The sequence below is a fragment of the Oreochromis niloticus genome, linkage group LG2 (assembly GCF_001858045.2).
Source record: "Oreochromis niloticus isolate F11D_XX linkage group LG2, O_niloticus_UMD_NMBU, whole genome shotgun sequence".
Classification (NCBI taxonomy): domain Eukaryota; kingdom Metazoa; phylum Chordata; class Actinopteri; order Cichliformes; family Cichlidae; genus Oreochromis; species Oreochromis niloticus.
Genome location: NC_031966.2, coordinates 1,726,852 through 1,748,033, shown reverse-complemented (window position 1 = coordinate 1,748,033; position 21,182 = coordinate 1,726,852). Strand labels below are relative to the sequence as shown.

General features: G+C 41.8%; 1 long non-coding RNA gene across 3 annotated transcripts; it reads right to left on the bottom strand.

Moving 5' to 3' along the window:
• Positions 1 to 16,644: 16,644 nt before the first annotated feature.
• Positions 16,645 to 18,894, bottom strand: LOC102082311 (uncharacterized). Of its 3 annotated transcripts, none has more exons than XR_003221120.1 (4): positions 18,874 to 18,894; positions 17,459 to 17,653; positions 16,887 to 17,381; positions 16,645 to 16,769 (listed from the first exon to the last, which is right to left on the bottom strand). It is a non-coding gene; the product is annotated as an uncharacterized LOC102082311 (long non-coding RNA). The 3 variants fall into 3 exon arrangements; XR_002063067.2 differs by having other exon boundaries at positions 16,887 to 17,360; XR_003221118.1 differs by lacking the exon at positions 18,874 to 18,894 and adding an exon at positions 18,075 to 18,255 and having other exon boundaries at positions 16,887 to 17,360.
• Positions 18,895 to 21,182: the final 2,288 nt, after the last annotated feature.

The window sequence follows — 21,182 nt, the reverse complement described above, 5'->3', positions numbered from 1 at the left end:
TTCACTTTTATCTTAGGTTTTTTATTTGTATTTTTTGCTTTTCTTTTTTTCTACTCGTGTCCGTTTTAATCACTTATTATTGCTGCTGTGACAAGTGAATTTACCTAAGATTAATCATAAAGTCCTTATTTTATCTTATCTGAGCCTCACCATGCAGCCTACCATGCAGAGCGCTGAAAGTTCAAATTAAGTACTTAAAATGAAATCTAAAATTAAAAAGTAACCAGTTTCAAACCAGTTATTTGGAATAGTGTGCAGAGTGTTTTGAGTAACATTGAATGTTCAAAAACATCAAAGTTCCTATAGTCTCACTTGACAGCTGGGTTGTAGTGTCTGATAACACATAACATCTTGAGGTCTCAACGTGGACTTTAAGTACATTCGCTAGCCAAGGCTAAATACTGAGAGGGTCAAAAATGAAGGGTAAAGAACATCTGACTGTACGTAAGGATAGCAGAAGTGATAGACTGAGGTTGTGCCAAATATGTTAAAGTTAGGGTGATTCGTTAGAGCAGTGGTTCCCAAACTTTTTTTTGCCAGGCCCCCCTTTGTTTTACAAGAAAAATGTTCGCGCCCCCCCAAACACATCCTCCAAACACACACACCCATATTTTGCTCCATTGCCGTTTATTTCACACCTCCAACATTTAGTAAATGATTAAGCAAATACAAGTAAACGGCAATAAATTACAGGCAGTAATAAAATATACTACTAACTCTTTTACGCTACGTCCACACCTACACGGGTATTTTTGAAAACGCAGCTGTTGCTATGCGTTTGGGCCTTTCGTCCACACGTAAACGGCGTTGCGATTCACCGAAAACGGAGATTATTTAAAACTCCTTTTTTGCGTTTATGTGTGGACGAGGAATACAGAGTTCGTCACACAACGACAAAGGTGCCTCTTTTCACATCACGCTGTGCGCCACGTCAGTAGCGGTTTTAGATACGGGCGACACGGGCGGTCGCCCGGGGTGGCATCGTGATATGCCATATTAGGAATGGCATAGGCACCGATCGGTTTTCTCTCGCCCATTTGCTGGGAGTAAGGGCGCCCTACGTTTGCGAGGTGCGCCTGCTGCTTGCAGCACAGGGAGGAGAGGGCGGGGCGGCAGGGGAGTCTCTGGCTGGCTGGAGCAGCATCTAATAACCAACTGGCAAAATAAAACAAAATAAAAACAAACCAACAAACACGAAAACACCAGACATCATGATACAGACTTATAATTTGCACCGATGTTTTTTTGAAATTCTATACACGAAAAGTGAGCGCGAGAGCCCTCGGTGCGCCTGCTCGCTGCTGAAGTCAAAGTAAACTTTATTGTCATCTCCGCTACATACAGTCCAGTATATAGAGAGACGAGACGACGAGGCTCCAGTTACAGCAGTGCAAGTAAACAAACAATAAATATAAGAAGAGTAAGAAAATAAATATACACTTTAGGACCAGGGGTAAAGGGATCAATAATAATTTAAAATTTACAGTTTAATGAATTAAAGTCTCACACATAACCTGTTGAAAGGGAAGGAGACCTGCTGCTTCCAAATAGAGCACATTTCACTTATAATGTTTTAAATCCAAGCCCATTATGTATTCATGATTTGAATCCTGGGTTGTGTGAAATCTCAGAAATGCACCTTAGACAAAGCGAATCTGTGAACTAAGGTGTAGGTCTGTTAGATTATGTTGGGGTGATCCTCGGGTTGGGGGATGGGTGTTCATAGTGGAGTGGAAAATTAAAACCAATGGAAGATGGAGAAGAAAAGTTCAAAGCCATCAGGTGCTCAGTTTAGAAAAAAGAGAAAGAAGAGGAAAAGAAGAGCAAAAGATACAGGTAAGCAGATGTGTCATTGGATAATGGCAGGTCATCCTGAAACAATCAGAATACTTTATTAATCCCTAAGGAAATAATGTGGATTACAGTTGCTCCAAGAAGAAATGGTAAAAATAGCAACACTAACAGACTAAACTCCCAACAATACATTATGTTACAGATTTTAATATTAATGAGTCATTGTCAATTGTTGATTTGTCCTGTTCTCATTGTATGACGAATTATGATGGCTGTTTGGTAGCCATTTGCATACTATGCATACTCTCTCTCTCTTCATGTGTGTGTTTGGACAACAGTTTTATGTAAATGTACAATCGAAATATGTTTTGTGTGTGTGTGTGTTTGGGGTAGGGGGTGGGGGGCGCCAGAGGGAGTGTTCGCCCAGGGCGCCAAACAGGCTAGGACCGCCACTGCGCCACGTTATTGTTTACATGAGATGAATTGCAGAATGGCAGATAGAGACAAAATACTGTTACTGTTAATCTGAGTATCTGCAGGTTTTACACGCTTACATACACACACGCAGTTACTGTCCCTCCATTTAGAAAGGCAGAGGCGTCATGGTGTGATTATTTTACGTGTAGTTGTTGTTTTCCTGTGTAATAATATTCAACATTGCTATCAGTACATTTTTCAAAAAATGCCTCTCTGTGCAAAATAGGTTCAAAAACAAAAACAGCTGTGGGATACTGTTTGTCCGTGATTTGAACCGGGGGAACAAATTACGGCAGGATCAGCCTGATATTATTTGTATCCCACTGTAACTTTACTGCATAAAGAGCTAACATGTCCAAAATGTCAGGAGTAGTTAGTTATTACAAGAAGTGTTTGTGAACTAAAAATCAAGAATGTGGGATCCTGTTTGTCCGTGATTTGGAGAGCCCAGCGCTGCTCCCGACGCAGGGAAAACTAATTATGCAGGGGAGACCTACCTTGGCACTTGTGCAGGTGAAGCCAAAGGGAAGATATGCTTCACCATATTTTCCTGTCTTTGGCTTGGAAGGAAGTTGGTTTGGAAACGTATTCAGCGATGCTTCATCTCCTGCTTTGCGTTTGTGTGGGAGCCCCATCAAAAACCTGTCCATTAGCAGTGTCCAAGCGCTCTTTTCTTTTTTTTCTTTTCATACCGTGCCCCCCTTGCAATGGCTCTGCGCCCCCCCCTAGGGGGCGGGCCCCACACTTTGAGAACCTCTGCGTTAGAGAATGGGTGCTGTCTGCAGGTTATAAAAGAGAGTTATGTTCATACTTTCTTTTGAGATTCTTTTTACAATTTGACTTTCAGAACTCCCTGGGTTGTGTGCAATCTGTGATGGGCTTGTTTGGAATAAATCCTCCTTTATTCAAATAACACTTTCTCAGGCTCTTCACAGAAGAAGAATCCTCACATAAGCATGTGCTACCATTTTGCACCAATGTACACATTTACCATCACTGACCCAACTAGGACCTACATTGGACGCCCACCCATATGGATTTAATGTTAGAAACCCACGTGGGTCCCATATATACTAAACAATCTTGAGCCCACGTAAAATATATGCCCATATTAACTTAACATAACCCATTTGGGGCCCACATAGACATGTTTTCAGGGTCTGACTTGCATTTGCCCATGTGTGACACATATAGTTTGACCAGGTGGGCCCCACCTATGTCATCAGTACCAAAAAATATATACTGATTACCTAACTTTGCCCCACCTGGGGCACACAGCAAATGCTTTTCTTTAAATGACTGTTTGCCCATGTCTAACCCAGGTGAAAAACCCAAGTGGGTCCTACGTGTGTTTCTCATTTTGAACCAAGTGAAGTGTTTCCCATGTTTGACCCAGCCAGGACCTACTATATGTTTCCACTTGGTTTTGCCCATATGGCTTTCATGTGAGAAACCCAAGTGGGTCCCATATATACTAAACAATCTTGAGCCCACGTAAAATATATGCCCATATTAACTTAACATAACCCATATGGGGCCCACATAGACATGTTTTCAGGGTCTGACTTGCATTTGCCCATGTGCGACCCATATAGTTTGACCAGCTGGGCCCCACCTACGTCATCAGTAGAGATGGGCAGTAACGCGTTACTGTAATCTGATTACTTTTTTCAAGTAACGAGTAATGTAAGGGATTACTATTGCAAAAACGGTAATTAGATTACCGTTACTCTCCCATAGGAACGCTGCGTTACTGCGTTACTAAAACCGTGATTTCTTGCGAGAATGTCTCATGACAGTGACGTAAGCGAGTGCGATGTTCATGACAACAGCTGTCTGCAGATCAACAATGGATAATATATCGAGTGCGGGAGAGAGTATGAGCGTGCAGCGTTTAAAGCATGGAAGTACTGACCTTACTTTGAGTTTGATTCCATAAAAAGTGACAAAAACATTAGTGTCCATTGTGCGTGGGAAGAAAACTTCCTAAAGCGCTTTGGGTGCCTTGAAAAGAGCTATATAAATCCAATGCATTATTATTATTATTATTTTACAGCGAAAAAAACCCCTAAACTTCCAAGCAAGCACCGAGTGCGCTACGACGTAATGTGAAACTCACAGAGAAACTCGCGGAGTCTTCAACTGACCGCTGCGGCACACCTGCACCAGGGTAAACCTCCGCCTACCCCAGTCCTGCTTTACAGGTGAAAATAGAGCAACAGGACCGCTGAGTCTTTGATTTTATTTATTTTCTGCTGTGTTTTACTTGCATCTGTTTGAAAGAGTGAGTGTAAACACAAAAAAATATTTGATTTTATGTGCTGGAATGTGCAGAAAATAGGTTTAAATGTTAAACAAATTTCTTCCAGTCAGAGAATGTTGCATATAATTAAGTTTTTGCTTGATGCATGAAGTTAAAAGATTTAAAGTTTTAAAAAGAGACTTTTCCATTCGATTACATTTTGTATGATGGATTATGCAGAAAAAGTAGAATTGGGCTGAAAGATCTATCGCTTTATTACCTATTCAGGTTGTAAATCGTGTTTTTAAAAAGTAACTAAGTAACTAAGTAATTAATTACTTTTGAAAATAAGTAATCAGTAAAGTAACGTGATTACTTTTCGGGGGAAGTAATGAGTAATTAGTAACTGATTACTTTTTTCAAGTAACTTGACCAACACTGGTCATCAGTGCTAAGAAAATATATTGATTACCTCACTTTGCCCCACCTGGGGCCCACATAGACATGTTTTCAGGGTCTGACTTGCATTTGGCCATGTGCGACCCATATAGTTTGACCAGGTGGGCCCCACCTATGTCATCAGTGCTAAAAAATATATTGACTACCTCACTTTGCCCCACCTGGGACACACAGCAACAGCTCTTCTTTAAATGACTATGGTAGCACATGTCTAACCCATGTGGAAAACCCAAGTGGGTCCTACATGTGTTTCCCATTTTGGACCAAGTGAAGTGTTTCCCATGTTTGACCTAGCCAGGACCTACTATATGTTTCCACTTGGTTTTGCCAATATGGCTTTAATGTGAGAAACCCAAGTGGGTCCCATATATACTAAACAATCTTGAGCCCACATAAAATATATGCCCATATTAACTTAACATAACCCACCTGGGGCCCACATAGACATGTTTTCAGGGTCTGACTTGCATTTGCCCATGTGCGACCCATATAGTTTGACCAGGTGGGCCCCACCTATGTCATCAGTGCTAAAAAAATATATTGATTACCTCACTTTGCCCCACCTGGGGCCCACATTGTCAAAGAATTGTTTCAGCAGGCAAAGAAAGACACAACTCAAACATGTATATACATGGGTGATCTCAGTGGAGACTCACACTGAGACATCAGTTCCCTCTTTATTTATACACTGCTCCTTCCTAAAATATGTCGGGTCGGTGCCCCTTGTGTGTAAAACAACTCCTTACAAGGTGATAAGCATGAAACATATTTAAACTGTTAAAAATAGTAACCGGTCAAGCTTATCTCAGCAAACTCAGCAAAGGTGGAGGCACCTGTGGTATTTCCTCATGCAAGCTTTGTCATGAAACACAGTAAAATAGGAGATTTAAATGAAGTTAAACAACTAGGGATATTTTAACTACAATAAAGCAGAATACATATAAAAATCCTTTAACATTCCCTCCTGTTTTAGCTCATTTCAACACGTTTCACCCTTTGTTTCAGAACATGTTCTCTTGCTCCTAGCATTTTCAAACATGTCATCATTATGTGTTACTTATATTGCAATCTAGCTTTACAGGTCGTCTTTAAGATTTTCTTCTCACACATAAACATCTTCGTCTTCAAAGTTATCTTCACTGTTACTCAGATCATTTTTGTCATCCATTGGTACAGTAACATAAGCTGTCAATGATGTGGAAATCATTTTAGAAATCATCTTCCTGAGACAAGGGAGAATACATGTGGAGAATACACAGAATAATACAAGTAAGAGTCCTATGAATATTAGACCTTTATACAGCAAAACAGTCCACGAGCCACTTAGCAACCATCTCAACCAATCTGTACCCCCATCTACATATTCCTTTGACTGCACATTCTGAAGTCGTTTTAGAACTTTTAATGCATCCGTCATGTTACTAGAATGTATGTGGTCAGGTATGTAAGTGCAACAGGTGGTGTTAAAAAGCACACATAATCCTCCTTTTTCAGCCAGCACAATATCAAGCGCCACTTGATGTTGCATGACCATTATTCGCAGGGCATCTATCTCCTCGTTTTGCTGGTCATTGACGTATTCAGGAACAATCCAAATCAATAGTTCAATGTCTCGATCCTCAGTGCATTTTTCCCTGTGCCTACCCACGGAAAGAGTGAGTGCAGCACTTTCTGTCCTGTAGTCCAAAGCTTGAATTCCTGTGGGACGTCAGAGCCCCATATTGGGTCATGTGGTTTCGGATCTGGAGTGTCAACTGATCTTTTCCCTCTTTTAAGTGATGTATCGTCGGTAGTTATCTTAAACGTGTGATCAGATATGAAGATTGGAGCACACATACCCGTCCAATTCTGGGGGAGAGTCAAATAGGCCCGCTGTCCACATAGCCAGGCCATTCCCTGCACCCAATAGGTGCCATTGGAAATGTCATTGTTCTTCACTGGCCCTCCAAGAGCATGCATCACTACTGCTTTGCAGTTGGTGGTGTTTCCCATGTCTATAGTTCCCTTAGACTGGCGGTAGCACAAGGTATGATCCCAATTTCCAGGGTTCTCAAGGAAGACTGGAAATGACCGAGCCTTGTTCCTTTGCTTCACCTTCAGGTCGACCCAGAACCATTCATCGCACGTGCCATTTCGTAATCCTATTTTCTAAGGTTCATTGTGGTCGATCACAATTCCAGAGTACTGATACCCGAGACTGGCGTAGCTTGCTGCACACTTCACCTGAGTCATGTTCATTGCTTTGCCATACAATGTTGCATATTGTGTTGTTGGTGGCATATGTGAGCAGACATAACAGTCTTTGGTGGGTGTGCTGTCATGTATGTACCGATACCATGCGTTGTTCATCCAAGGGTGGATATTGTCTTGTATCATTGTATAGTGATGTGAATTATCATGTGTCCAGGCTCTCTTCTGGTGACGTCTTCGATCCAGATCGAATAGTAGGAGGCATCCTGCAGCCAGCACCGCTAGGGTTAGTGAGACCAGGAGCAGCTTCATGATGACCTGGCGCACCTGACCCCTCTGATAAGTAGACCAAAGGCAAGAAGCAAAGGGCGGGATATACCCGATCAGCCCTTCCTCCACCTTTCGGGTCACCAGAGGGCAGGGACGTCGGCGTCTATTAGTCTATGCTCTCACTCACTTTCTTACAGTGGCTTTGGTGAATCCAGGATGGTCTTTCTGCAATCTTGCAGGCAGTCGGCGTGGTTAAAAGCACTTGGTATGGTCCCTCCCAACGGGGTGAGCTCCAATTTTTCCTCTGGAGTACCCTGATTAGGATCCAGTCACCTGGCTTCAACCTGCAAGATACTGGAGAAGAGTCATGCGGCAATTTGTTATTCAGCACAATTTCTTTATTTTCTAGTAGCTTTGCCATCCACTCTGCTAGAGTGGTCTCTCTAGCTGATTTGCTTACTGGTTCACTCGTTATCGGTAGGGGGAAAGGTCTTCCATGAATTATTTCAAACGGCGTCAATTTTTGGGAACCTTGTGTTAATCTCATCCACATTTTTACTAGACCTATACATTCAGGCCACGGTCTCCCCGTCTCTTCCATGCATTTCCTTAATCTTTGTTTGATAGTGCCATTTGTTCTTTGCACTAGCCCTGCACTTTGTGGATGGTAGGCACAGTGATTTTTTATACTAAATCCTAATGCTTCGGAGACCTTGCTAATCACATCATTTACAAAATGTGTTCCATTGTCTGATCTTATCAGGGACGGTATGCCATATGTTGGGACAAAATGGTTGCATAGGCATTTTGCTACAGAGATTGCATCTGCCTTTTACAGGATAAATTTCTGGCCATTTTGAGAACACATCTATAATCACTAAGGCGTATTTTGAACCTTGGCTTTCATTTAGCTCAATGAAATCCATGTGAATAGTATGAAATGGGTGAGGTGGTGCAGGAAAATGACCTCTTTTTGGTCTTAGGTTACCTTGTGCATTATGCTTTTGACAAGTCATACACGTCCTTACAAATTCTCTTGCTGAATTTTCGAAATTGAGAGTATAAAAGTATGTTTTAAGTAATTGTGTCATCCCTCCTGTTGACACATGAGTAACTCCATGTGTCACCAGAGCCGCTGTTTTGTGTAAAGACTTTGGTAGTATTGGTTTCCCATCACATATCATCAGATCATCCTGTAAAATTGCTCCGCACCTCAACCATTTCTTTTGCTCTAATAATGGCGCCGATTTTTGTTCATTTCTCAAAACATCCAGTGGAATTGGTGTGGGGGTGGGAAGTGTCAGTGTGTCCACTTTTTGTTTTGCAGCTGCTTTAGCTGCTTTGTCTGCAAAGTTGTTTCCTTTAGTTATGTCTGACACATCTGTTTGATGTGCAGCACATTTGCATAAGGCTAGTTGTTTTGGTAAGATAATTACATCTAGTAAGGTTTTCAGAAGATTTCCGTGTTGTACCGGGCGTCCTGTTGACGTGACCATGCCTCTATTCTGCCATATTTTTGCAAAATGGTGTACTGCAGAGTAGACATATTGGCTATCAGTGTGAATGTTTATATTTTGTCCTTCATGCAGCTGACACGCACGTATTACAGCTGTGAGTTCTGCACTTTGCGCAGAGTGTGAAGAAGTAAGCGGTTTTGCTTCTATTATTGTATCACGGTTAGTCACAGCGTAACCTACGCAGCTTCGACCAAAGCTATCTTTAGATGCTGAGCCGTCTACAAAAATGTCAAGGAAACCAGGCTGTGGCGTGCTGTAAATGTCAGCGTGTGGTTTCGTTTCCTCATCTAATTTCTGCATACAACAGTGTGGTTGGCCATCATTTGGTGTAGCCAAAAGTGTGCTTGGATTCAACTGTCCAGACTTTTCTATCGTTATATGCGATTGTGACAGCAAAATTCCTACATATGATAATTGTCTGGCATGTGTGAGGTATGACAAATTGGCTTGTAACAATATTGAGGTTACTGCATGTGGGACTTTAACTATCAGCGTGTGTCCTAAAACAATATCTGCTGCAGCTGCACATGCTTGCACACATGTTGGCAGGCCAGCTGCGACAGAATCTAGTTTGGATGAGTAAAATGCCAGCGGGCGTTGTTTCTCACCAAATGTTTGTGTCAGAACTGCCTTCATGTAACCTCCTCCCCCATCTACGTGTAGATAGAACGGTTTATCATAATCTGGCAAAGCTAAAACAGTGTTAGTTTGCATCATGGTTTTAAGGTGTTCGAATGCTGTGGATGCCTCAGAGGACCAGGTTATTTTATCCTTTAACCCTAAATCTTTTCCATAAATGATATTTTGCAGGGGTTGTACTTTTAAGGCGTACTCAGGTATCCATGATCTGCAGAAAATGCACAGCCCCAGAAAGCTTATCATTTGTTGTTTTGTCTGAGGTTTGGGGGCATTTTGTACTGCCAACTTTCTCGAGTCCAGCAGTTTCTTTCCTTGCCCTGATAGTGTGTGACCCAAGTATGTTACTTCTGACTTCCACAATTGTAATTTGTGTTGGGACACCTTGTGGCCTTGCTCTGCTAAATGATGCAGCACTGTCAGCGTGTTTGTTTTGCAATTCTGTTCTGTGTCTCCAGTGATCAAAATATCATCTACATACAACAAATATTGGCCTGGAGCTGGCAACTTGCAGGATGACATTGACTTTCGTAAGGCTTCAGCATACAGAGTAGGGCTGTTTTGAAAACCTTGTGGGAGGCGTGTGTACGTGTATTTCTGCCCATCAAATGTGAATCCAAAAAGGTGTTGTGAGTCTGGGTGCAGAGGCACAGAAAAGAAGGCGTTTGACAAATCTATTACTGAGAACCATTGTTCTTTGGGCGTGATTTGATTCAAAATAGTGTGTGGGTTTGCCACAACAGGTGGGATCTGTTCTGTTATTTCATTAATAGCTCTGAGATCATGCACTAATCTGTATTTTCCTGTATTTGCCTTTTTCACAGGAAAAATGGGAGTATTACATGTTGAGCTAGTAGTTTTTACCAAAATCCCTGCTTTTAACATATCTGATATTACTGGTGTTAGGCCTTCTTTGGCTTCGGACGTGAGTGGATATTGAGGCTTTAAGGGCCTACACATGGTTGTTGTTTTCACCTGCACTTGATCTGCTGTTTTGATTAGGCCTACATCCGTTTGACTTGTGGACCACAGTGTCTCAGGTAACTGCTTCAATTCTGGGTGTGTCTCAACCGTCACTGCATATCATTCAGTGATAGGACTTAATGAGTGTGAGTCTGCGCAGTCAATTAGATGTGTTGCTGGTTTAGCCGTCACTACCCAACCTAATGTGTACCTCATACATCCTGTCCTACGCCCTTGCAGCCACCCTTCATGCGTGTCTTCAGTTTTTTCATATCTATCTCTTTCAACCTGGGTCAACACATATCCTAAATTTTTCCAGACAGTGACATTATTTCGTGCCACTGAGACGTGTGGTTTCGCCATTCGATTTAATTCCTGTGTTTTGTCATTCTGTATCACGGAGCATACAGCATTTCCACTTTTAGTTACATACAGATGTTGCAGAGTTAGTTTTTGTGGGCCTAGTCTGTGCACTTCTTTGTCATACGAAGGATCAGGACCTGGGCTTTGTTTAAATCTCAAAGTGTTATGATAGTCTGTGCACGCTAGTTGCCGAGAGTCTGGTGGCAAATATTTTTCTGCTAGTCGCTGTAAAGGTTCTAAAGGTGGCAGGTCCAAAGTCCAATAGTAGTGGGGCGCACCCTCACCTTTACAGTTGAGAAGAAGTTGGCCTTCCCTTATTGACTCTTCATCACACATCATTAATTCTGCATGCATGCCATTCTCACCAGGCACCACTCCTATTTTTAATTTTTCTAAACTGTCTCTTCCTGACAGATTAACTGGGCAAGATGGATCATAAATGCACTGGTTTTTGCATTTTCTCCCACTCTTCCTTTCTTCCAATGTTAATGGTTCTGTGAGAGGCTGTACAGTTGTATGCCCTGAGGCTGATTTTACAATTACAGTGTCTACTGAAAATTTTAATCCTTTGGGTTTTTCATGTAGGACTGTTCGACATGCACCAGTGTCACACAGCATGGTCATAGGCTGACCATTTACATGAATAATTATGGTGGGTTTGTACTCTGAATCTAGAACTAATTGTTCTATGTTAAAAATGTCGCCCCCTGCCAGTTCCTCTTCTTCTGCTTTTCCTAGTCAATCCTGTTGCTTTTCTCCTCTATCCTTACAAAATCTTGCAATGTGTCCTTCCTTGCCACAGTTCCAGCAAGTATTATCTCTCTCCCTGTCATTCTCTCCTTTTCCACGGTATCCGCCTCCTCTGTTTTCACCTCTAAAACCTCCTCTTCTCCTTCCCCTGTTCCTCTGCTGTCCCTGCCTCAGTCCCCTATATCCACCTGCAAATGCTATGAATCCTGTTTCAGGATCCACAGAGAAAACGTTCCCTTTGCCTTTTTTCTTTAGCACACGGAAAGCGTGTTCTGCATATTGCAATGCATCAGGTAATGATCCAATGTTCATGGTTACCCAATGCTTTTCTACATGCGCTTTTACAGGTGGCAGAAGGCCATTTAAAAATGCATTTTTTAATTGCTGCTGATACGGAGTTTCAGGTCCTTCCTCGTAATTTAGTCCTGAATGTTATCTAAAAATGGGGCGCAGACGATCCAGGAAGTCTGATGCGGTCTCAGCCTCTTTCTGCTTTACTTCTCCTATTTTAGCATAGTCTGCTCTGGGGGCCAGTCGGACTCTAATACGCTCATACAGGTCTGTCATGGCAGTTTGCAATTCATTAGATCCAGGACCTATGGCCCTACCATTATCTTCTGACCCCGTGAAATTTCCTCTAACCGTTCCCATTTTTAATCCTAGTAGGTCTTGTATTACCTGAAGCATTTCATGGCCGTTCAAATACCACTGTCTTCTAATTAACTCAACAGCATCCCTCCATGGTATGAAACCTTCATTTAAGGGAGGGACGTCCTTGAGTACATTTTGCCTGTCTTTTTGCGACCATGGTCTAAAAACAAATATGTTTGGATTTTCATCTCGCTCATTATTTGCACCACCGGTCGGCTGTCCATATCTAGGATTAGGTGTGGCTATCATTGGAAAGAGACCTGACGGGCCAGGTGGGTCTACACTTCCTCCCATATCTCTCCCGTATGGGTCCTTTCCTATGTCCTCCTGGGGATTTCTGTCAGCGATTACACTTTTTAACATACTCTGTACTTGGGCATAGGGGTTGGTTGGGGTGGTAGATGGATTTTATTATGGTTCGGGTGTTGCCGGGGTTGGCACATATGGAGGTGGCCGTGGTTTTTGTAATGTTGTTTCTTTTTTCTTTTGTCTTTTTTCTTTATTTTCACTTCTCCTCTCTTCCTCCTCTTTCCATGCTTTAAAATATTGCAATTCTTGTGAACGCTCTGTTTTCTTTTTAGGATCCTTTTCAGTATTTATTTCTGCTCGGAGGGTTTCTTTTAATTGCGTTAATGCGGAGGGACTACGTTTTCCTTCCCACGTGGGACATTTGGTTTTCTTTGGATTCCTCCATCTACATGCACTAATTTGTCTGGCGCCTGGACATTTTTTCTCTAGCCACTGCTCGTCAGCAATGAGTTTTGTAGCTTTATTACCCATTACAACAAAACTGCAGAGCTGTCTCTGGTATTAGAGTCAGGAGTGGTAACTAACACGCCCTTCTACTCCTACGCTATTCGTGGAGCGGTGTCAGTTTTACGTGATGAACACAACCTTTCTCCTCTACTCACCAGTACTTTGGCTACTGACAGGAAACAAAGTGACAGTAACAAAAGAGCAATCCAGCAGCGTACTGTGCTGTCAAAATGATTTACTCTTAACACACAAAAAACACAAACATTTAATATACAGTCGCGCAGATCCTTTCAGCGGATCAGTCTACCAGCCCTTCAGGCGGGCGAATCCCTGCACTTTTATACCAGCCCGTGCGGTGGCGAATCTATTTTTGGATCCCTGCACTTTTATACCAGCCCGTGCTATAGGCGAACAACGATTTACGCGAGTGTATACGTGTGGGTTTCTTTACCTTACTGAAACGTCATTGCAGCCGGTTTCGTTAGATCGTTCCACTGAATCCCACCGCCGTGGACCACTGATAAAAACACTGGCCAAGACCCGAATTTTTTACGCTCTTGGGCTTTCACCTCTACCTAGAGAGGGCTGTCGACAGACTTCAGTGCGGGCTCCCCACGGCGTCAGGAATCAGTGTAGATCTCTGCTTTGAAGTCAAAAAAACAATTGTTATTTCCTATTCCGGCTCGAAGAACCAAAAAATATGTCAAAGAATTGTTTCAGCAGGCAAAGAAAGACACAACTCAAACATGTATATACATGGGTGATCTCAGTGGAGACTCACACTGAGACATCAGTTCCCTCTTTATTTATACACTGCTCCTTCCTAAAATATGTCGGGTCGGTGCCCCTTGTGTGTAAAACAACTCCTTACAAGGTGATAAGCATGAAACATATTTAAACTGTTAAAAATAGTAACCGGTCAAGCTTATCTCAGCAAACTCAGCAAAGGTGGAGGCACCTGTGGTATTTCCTCATGCAAGCTTTGTCATGAAACACAGTAAAATAGGAGATTTAAATGAAGCTAAACAACTAGGGATTTTTTAACTACAATAAAGCAGAATACATATAAAAATCCTTTAACACACATAGACATGTTTTCAAGGTCTGACTTGCATTTGCCCATGTGTGACCCATATAGTTTGACCAGGTGGGCCCCACCTGTGTCATCGATACTAAAACATATATTGATTACCTCACTTTGCCCCACCTGGGGCACACAGCAACAGCCTATCCTTAAATGACTGTGTTTGCCCATGTCTATCCCAGGTGGAAAACCCAAGTGGGTCCTACATGTGTTTCCCATTTTGGACCAAGTGAAGTGTTTCCCATGTTTGACCCAGCCAGGACCTACTAAAAGTGCCCACTTGGGATTGCCCATATGGGTTTAATGTGAAGAATCCAAGTAGGCCCCATACAAAAAGCCCAGTTTGAGCCCATGCTCACATGGTACCCATCCAGCCCGAGCAAAAACCAGGTGGGGCCCATACATTACCTTTCACTCAAGCATCCCAGGACAGAGCCCTGCCCCACCATGAGCCTGGGTGGATACGTGGTTATAATATAAAATGACTGATACTGAATATGAATATTTCATGAAAATCAAATTATAATATGAATTCCTGGGTGTTTGTTGTATCCAGCAAGAGTAATATTGATTACACATGTCTGAATTGCTAACCCTAGCTCAACAGACCACAATGCCCTGGACTGTCACTATTATTACATGCTGTGAACATAAGTAGCTTTGATCACAGTTTATGTTGTAAAAGGAATATTGAAAAAAGATCAACATTGTGATATTATTTCTTCCAAACTGACCAGAAACATGCTTGTCAGACTCTCACAGCACAGGATCAGACTCACTGTGCATGACGGCTCAGGCCAATAATGTTTGTTAGATTGTCAGTTGTTTAGTGTGCTTCTCTACAGTTAGGGTCACCATCTCTATTTCAGTATAATTAATATGCAGAAAACACTAAAAGTTGATTGTCTTCCAATATTCTAGCATAATTTAAAACTTTGACTTTGTAAGTACATATTGTTACAGTCCTAATGCCAGTATGACTCTTCATAACGCCTGCTTTGAAATACTGAACTTTAAAATGTACCTGATGAAAGATAATTTACAGTGGCAGTCTGTCAGGATAATTCTGACTATAAGATCACTGTATTAATCTGAATCCTTCTGAAATGTGCTGTGAATGAATGCTGATGCAACTCACTGTGGGAAAGCTGTTAATAAATGAATCTGTGACACATGCAACACATTCACAGAGGAAGAGGACACAAAGGCAGGACACGCAGAGGCTGTGTTAAAGTCAGAAATCCAAATCTTTAGTAAGAAACAGGCGGCGGTTACAAACGGGAACCAGAAAGCAGTCCATTAAACAGTCTACAGGGTCATACATACAGAGAACTCAAACAGCAGTAAAAAATAACTGGACACTGAAAAACTTAAAGCAATGTGTGACGAAATAAAAGGAAGCAGCAGAGTATCTTCACTGAATTATCATTAATTACAAAAGAGAAAAACAACAATTTTTACGGTTGTTTTCTTAATTGCAGTTAGAGTGTGGCTGGTAAAGGCTGTCTCTGGTGATGAAACCATGAAGGAACAGGATCTGGCACGTGTTGGTGAAACATCCCAGTACACTGGTGTAGTTTCCTCTCCAGCTGTTTGACATTTGACACTTCAACATTAAGGGGAAGAAGAAGAAACAGTCTTAGGTCAGGTGACCACATGGTTTCTAAAATAACTGACAGGAAGTAACCAGGCCTGAACATCAGGCAACAAATATCCCAGTAAATCACAGTAAGGTGTAAAGCACGTATACTGTGTACAACATGTGGCTGTATAAAGAACATTCAATTCTAAAACTCACAACTATTTCTATTTTAGCTGTGTGTGGTTTATCTGCAGCCTCTGATGAGAGATCAGAATTGTAATTTTCTCTGCTTTGTCTAACCTCTGCAGAGCCTCTGTCAACAAAAACATATCTATGAGCATAGAAGATGTAAAATATACATTTCATAACACCTCACTGGACAAACCTCGGTCAGTTGATTTCCTCTGTGCAGTGTAGACGAGCATCAGTCAGCAAGTCAAGGTGGTGAGATGGACTCGTGCCCTTTGTGACTCTGCTAGTTCCTCTGAGGAAACACCACCGTCTCTCCACACTGTCACCATCTGTGAGCACAAACTGCGGCTCCGCCAGCATGTAGGAAATCAGATATCACACACACAGGGGTGAAGAAACATCAGAGCTTGAGTTTGGAGACTTTAGATCTACACAGATCAAAGTAGCTCTTAGTTTCAGCAATCAGTGAACAGACAGACAATGATACCATACTGATTCTGTATGAGTACAATATGGTATTTTCAATTCAGGTGTCAAATTAATTTATCAAAGCTAATATACATATATATATGTATATATATTTTTTTGATAGATTACTTTGATAAATTGTAAGAATATATATTTTCTTGAATGAATTAAATATTGAACAAAAATACATTGTAACATTCTTCATTCTCAAATACAGATTTCACAAAGTAAAACAGTACTGTGGACTTACTGCTTGGGTAATAGTGATAAACTTCAGGGGAGATCATGATGACAGAAAACTGTAAACAACACTCTGAAGTCTGAAGCTGCTTTTCTTGTTTCTGTGACCTCAGCACGCTGACAGACCTGAAGCTGCTACAGATTTTAAAAAGTGATAATTACAGGGAAGAAACTTCTCTTTTTCATCCATTTAATCAAACATATGATGCCTCAGCTGTCTCAGTCCTATAGCGTTCTGCAACTACAACTAACCTGAGGAGGCTTGGATTTGGCTGCAGGTGCCCCTGTACATCCTTCTCAGCAGCACACATGTGGGTACCATTTAATCACACTTCTTCCTGAGCTTTGCCTCATCACAAGACTAAAGGTGGCATCCCGTGTCACAGTCTTATCATCATCCAACTGGAAAAGAAACATTTACAGGCCTCCTGGTTTTGTTTTCTGATCCTGCAAAAAGACTGAGGACAACAAAGCCCAGAGAACACGAGATACACAACATCCAACATTCAGACTCTGCAGCCTCCATAAATGAAGAGCACCACGTTGGTCCAGTTATACTAGATATGAGCATACTTCACATTACTGTGTATGAAGAATAATCAAGAGACAAACTTTGAAGATGCAGAGCATGATGTCCCATCATCAGACTGTAAACAAACATCCACCAGGCTTCTTTGCTGGCAGAGGTGATGATTCTCCCATCAGGGATCAGTAGCGTGTATTAACCTGTGGTATAAGCAGCAGTCACTGAAATGTTACTGTTTGAGATAAGAAATCTAGCACATAAAAGCCAGGGTGGGAGGGATCTCTACAAACTGACTTACCTCTGCAAGTGTGAGGCTGTTCCTCCAGCCTCAACAAAATCTGACTCTCCAGTCACAGACAAACAAAAAAACTCCAGCTGGGAGATAGAAAACGCTGTCTGGGTCTTGCTGGATGTTGCTGGTCAGAGTCCACACATTAGCAGAGTGCTGCTTGGTCCCACTGACCCATGTGGACAGTGACTGTGGAGAACTGTTCTGGCAAACTGAAAAGAGAATTAAAATAACAAAAAGCCAAACAGGATTTCCACAAAGACTCTCTTGGAATCAGCAATCAGAAAATCATTGGCTCATATTTCAATTAAATATGAATATGTTGCTTAACTGTAAGTTAAGTTAAGATCTGATTTGATTTACATCCTTCACACAGCACATTTTTCCAGGCCTTCAGGTAAACATAGCAGTAATCCCAGGTAACATGACTCACAGTAGAGATTCTATAAGAAAAGATCGCTAAAATTAAAATTAATGTAAGCTTGCTGCAGCTGTATGTATGAACATGTGTTTCTGTGCTCACAGTCCACCTCTCAGGAACCTGCAGTTCATTTTAAGTCTACTTTAAACAGACCTCACAAAAGGCTGATGTGGCTGGTTCAGTAGTCTGATTTAAGTACGATACCTTTGGCCAGGGATTAATCTGGTACATCGCTTCACTGCAGTCTTACCTATTTTCCTGACACCTGAATAGAAAATACTGATATTTACATATAACAGATTCTGCTGATGCAGCCTGGCTCACTCCTAATTCTAGATGTTCAGCACACACAGAGACACAGAGGTACCGTTTAAAGTTTAGTGTGAACCTGAGTCACTGATCATTTACAGTATTACAGAGTCTGGCAGTCTTTGCATGATGTCCACGTCACTGTTTGCTTCTAGCTGACTCTCAGGTGTGACAGGTGTGCCAGCAGGAAAGAGTAATAATAACCTGCATCCTGAGGTTTGTCATGCAGGATTAAAGGAGCCAGGCTTTGTTCACACAGCTAGGATTGTATTTTACACTGACCCTGGGTCAGTATAAGTATCATACAGTTTAAACGAAGCATTGAAACTTGCACATATTTATTATAGATGCATTGAAGCTAATCGGGATATTTACTGTCAATCTGTGGCTACGATTAATCACTTTACTGGAAACTTTATTAACTAGTAACTTCATCAGTCATGACAGAAGCTAATATTTCTGTCCCAACATCGTTTAAACAGTAACAGCTTTACTACAATATAAGCTAACGTTTACACCATAACTTTAAGCTAGCACCATAAAGACGGTAAAACACGTAATAATATCTACAAATGCATCTTAAAGCTGTTATATTAGCACTCGGTGTATTACTAACATAACCACATTAACATTATTGACACTCGCTGACTTTTAATAGTCATTCTATAAATGCTGTCCGGTTAAATGGTCTTACCTGTAACACTGCTGTATCCACTGGATTCCAGCCAGAGTGGATTCTGGAGTCTTCCCACGCTCCAGTTAGTGATCCTCCATCTGGATGGATGATAACAACCTTCTGAACAATCTAACAGGTGGAGATGGCCCACATCTATGGGACTGATGTCTGCTAATAACGCCCCTTGTATGGACTGATAACAGCCGAAGCGGGTGAATAAAGTCACCCAGTGGCTAGCTGTGCCATTACCCAGCATACACCTCTCCCTCCATAAATGCAATAAACGATACAAAAGTAATGGCCTATAATTAATTTATATGCTATATCTGCTGTTTCTCAGATAGTTGCTTACATTATATAATATATTGTGTTCAGTACACGTCACTACAATGTGATTTCGGAAATGTAGGAATATACGGACCACAGGCTCTTCCGCGGAAATCTCTTGTCGTCAATAAACAACGTTTAGGGAGCAGTATAGTATTCAATAGGAGGACCCTGCACGTCAATTCTCGACGTGAGGGGGGTACCCTGTGCGTCGATAAGTGAAGCAGAGGGAGCCTGACCATGCGTCGCACATTTGACGAGTTGGGAGTGAGAACGTGTTGATTGAACATCAACTGTGAAAGAAAAACAAACAGAAAGGATGCTGAAATGAACATAAGATATACACAAATCCAAAGAATTGGCATTTATAACAAATCGTTGTAAAAGTATATAAACAGCACAAAAAGTAATAAAATTTGTGTTTGGTGAATTATTTCTGTGTGAGAAAAATATTTTACCATTGTTTATTTCCCCGGTCGAGAGAGGTGGAACTCAAAGAAGTCCCACCTTTTCTGAGAAAAAAGTCAGAATTATGACTTTAATCTCAGAATTCTGCTCAGCCTCCTCACTGCAACAATTAAGATTTTCACTTGTGATTGTCTCACGATCAGGATTGGGCAGCAGCATATGCTCTCTTCCAGGGCTGGACTGGGGCAAAAAATCGGCCCAGGCATTTTGACTAGAGACCGGCCCACCAGGATAGAGATTGAAAATGTGACGTCATTCAGGGGTAAAACCGCAAAGGATTCTGGGAACTTGTGGCAAGAGGTACTAGCGCACGCAGGCTTTCAAATGAACTCAGTTACACAGCGATAAAAAGAAACCCAAAAAATGGCAAGAAGCTGTTGTATTATTAACTGCAATAGCCGGTCGCATGACAGCCACGGGAAGCCGACGGGTAAAGAGATCGTTTTTTTTTTTATCGGATTACGTCGTTGAAGAGAAATTTTTTAAGCCATGTTTCCGAAGTAAGAGCCGACGGATGGTCTGGATATACCAAATATAACGTCTCAGAACACTCCAGCTCACATGTTAGTCTGCTCCAAGCATTCCCACAAAGGTCAGTGTTTTGTAGTAGTTAATACGTCATTTTTCTTAACATAATTGGTGATATAGTGTTGAAAGATTTTATTATGTTTATGTTTAGAAGTACATTTTGTTTAAGGTTTTCTAGATGTGTTTGCTCTTTTTTTACTAGAGAAGTTACGTTGTGCAAGCTTTGTGTGCATTCCAGAGCTCTCTGACTTTCACACACACATCCTGGGAGCATGAGAGAGGTTGTACCTTCTCTTACTGATTTATGGTATAGGAGGACACCTACTCTGTATCTGTTTTAGTCTAAGAGCTTTTTGTTTAGATGGACCGCTAGACTCCTGGCACCAGCTTTGGGGAGTCTTCACGGGATCATATCTCACTCCACACACACACACACACACACACAAGGTATACGTCATATGTTAAGGAACCTATGCATATTCATGTAACCACAATAAAAGAGCAGTGTTACGGGAGAGCGGACGAGAGCAACTGAGGTCAAGCGAAGGAACGGCGCCTGTCCAGTTCTCTCCCGTGCACGTTAATTTGTAAAACCTGTCTGAGTGTCATTTATTCCAATCTGAGTTGCATTACAGGAAAACTCCTGACATTTTTTGGTCCTTCGAGCCGGATTAACATAACACTTTTGTGTGATCCTACGGGAAAACCTCATCGAGTCCTGACGTCGTGAGAAGCCCGCGCTGAAGTCTGTCGACAGCTCCTGTCTAGGTACAGGATAAAAGACCAGAGACGTGAATTCGGGTTCTGGCCAGCGTTTTTAAAAGTGGTCCACGACGGTGGGGGTCGATGAGGCGGACCTGAGAGACCGGCAGTGAATCAGCAACCAGGTGAATATTGACACTCTGAGACACGTTGCGTAAAACCGTGTAAGCTCGCCCAGAGAGGCTGGTAGCATTTTAAAATAAAGATAGAGCTCGTCTGGAACTGGTAGCTCCCCCGTAGTG